A 2,500-nucleotide genomic window follows, 5' to 3' on the forward strand; every position below is an offset into this window, starting at 1 on the left:
GCGTGATAGTGGGTGCCGATACAAATGCTGAATCGTCTCTATGGAGCCCAAGAGGCTCTAACGAAAGCGGCGAAGCCTTCGAAAGTCTAATAGTAAGTCATGAACTCGTGACTCAAAACAGAACGATAAACACACCAACGTACGAGTCGGGAAGACGGAAATCCTGGATCGATGTCACCTTGACGAGCCCGTTGGTGGACAATAGAATATCGAACTGGGGAGTACGAGCAACGTGGACCACCGGTGAGCACAAATCAATCTCGTTCAGTTTCAGAATTCATCGAGAAGAGGGAGAAGATCCCTCTGCTAGAACAAGGTTTAACCTAAAGAAAGCAGACTGGGAGAAGTTTGAAAGCGAACTGAAAAAGCTCTCAGAGGAAAAACTTGATGACCTGGAACTGGGAAATGAAAAAGAAATAGATAAATACACCCTGGAAATGGGGAAAGCCATAACTGATGCATGCAAAAATGCTATGCCAAGAACAAGTCGTCAGAGAAATCGAAGTCCATGGTGGAATGAGGAGCTAACAAAGGCCAAAAAGAAGCTAAATAAAACATATAGAATGCTCAAACGATATCAAGAGGACGTCTTGGTAGATGAGTACAGAGCACTGCGAAGAAATTACAGGAAAATGATTTATGAAGCAAAAACTGCAAGCTGGAGAGACTTTGTAAGTAAAGTGGGAAATGAAGACGTCTTTGGTCGCGTCTATAAATACATTACAAATAAGAAAATTCCTAGAACTGCCTTTAGTGCTCTTCGTAAAAAGGATGAATATACACTGTCAATGAATGAAACAGCTGAAACACTGCTGGCTACTCATGTGCCGGACGACGACAAATCTGGCGACTCTCCGGAGCTCAGTCGCATGAGGGAGGAAGCTGGTACCCTTCCGAAGACGGAGGATGCCCTGGCATTCTCTGCTCAAGAGCTCAGAATTGCTGTAAGGGGATTAAAGAATGGCAAGGCACCAGGAGCCGATCTGTTGGAGGTTCAGGTTGTGAAACGAGCAACCAAACTCATCCCAAACGGATACTTAAGGCTGATGAATGCCTGCTTAGAAAAAGGCCATTTTCCCCAGGAATGGAAAAAGGGACGGCTCACGATCCTATTGAAAAGTTTCGACAAGGACCTAGCAGACCCAGGCTCATATCGTCTGATAAACCTTTTATCCGTGAACGGTAAACTTCTGGAAAAGCTCATAGTCAATCGACTAAACAGCGAAATACTGAGCTCCGGGGGCATATCGGATCATCAGTTTGGTTTCAGGTTCCAGAAGTCAACGGAGGATGCTATAGTGAAACTAAGACAAATAGTAAGTCAATCGACTACTCGGTACACCTTTGGTATTCTATTTGACATAAAGGGTGCTTTCGATAACGTTCAGCACTCGGCGGTCCTATCAGCATTGAAAGAAAGGGGGTGCCAAAAGAACATATACAAGCTTATAAAAAGCTACTTTGAAAACAGGCAAGTCTCCCTTGAGTGGGCGGGCCGGTCAGCCTCTAAAACTGCACCAAAAGGATGCCCGCAGGGTTCAGTGCTCGGTCCCAGCTGCTGGAACCTCGCATTTAACTCATTGCTGGAGAGGCTAGAAACCAGACCGGACGTTGAGTTCCTGGCATATGCTGATGACCTCATCACAGTCGTAAAAGGAAATTCTCGAAAAGAAATTGAAGAGAAGGGCCAGGACATTGTTGATGAGGTTATAAAGTGGAGCGAAAGTGCAAAGCTTGAAATTTCAGAAAAGAAGACCGAGGGCATATACCTGAAAATCAATGAATTCGAAAATAATGGTCCCAAGGTAAAACGAAGGCCTGACAGGCCAAGGAGATCAAGGAAAAGAAAGGCAGCTCCAATGCTACGGACGCCGATCATCAAGATCAAAGGCAAAAGTCTAAAAGTAAAGAAAACTGTCAAGTACCTGGGAGTCATGATCGAACAGGGTATGAACTTCGGTAACCACTGCAAATACCTAAGGGACAAAGTAACACCGCTTTTCCAAAAACTCAGAAGACTAGCTAAGAGCACCTGGGGAATGAAATTCCCTACGTGCCTGAGAATACACCAAGCAGTGTTCGCTCCCACGGTCGCTTATGCGGCTGCGGCATGGGCGGACAAGTGCACAACGCACGACATTCGAATGTTGTCAAGTGCGCAGCACACGACTCTGGTAGCAGCTACCCAAGCGTACAAAACGGTCTCGACAGAGGCACTGTGTGTACTAACGGGCACACTTCCAGTTGACATCCTTCTTGAAAGCCGAATAGCCCTGTACAACTTAAGGAAAGGAAAACCAATCTCCTTTGGAAACCTTAAAGAAGTCGGGGCGGAAGAAACCAGTGAAAAAGAGAGTAAGGAAGAAGCCCTGAGTAAATGGCAAAAAAGATGGGACAACTCCAAGAATGGACGTATAACATATTCGTTCATTAAAAACGTTAAAGACCGACTAGACACGAAAAGGATGGAATTGAACCATGAGAATGTTCAGGTGCTCAC

This window comes from Copidosoma floridanum, unplaced genomic scaffold (assembly GCF_036245765.1).
Source record: "Copidosoma floridanum isolate Cflo_tuat_1 unplaced genomic scaffold, Cflo_Japanese_pri ptg000077l, whole genome shotgun sequence".
NCBI lineage: Eukaryota > Metazoa > Arthropoda > Insecta > Hymenoptera > Encyrtidae > Copidosoma > Copidosoma floridanum.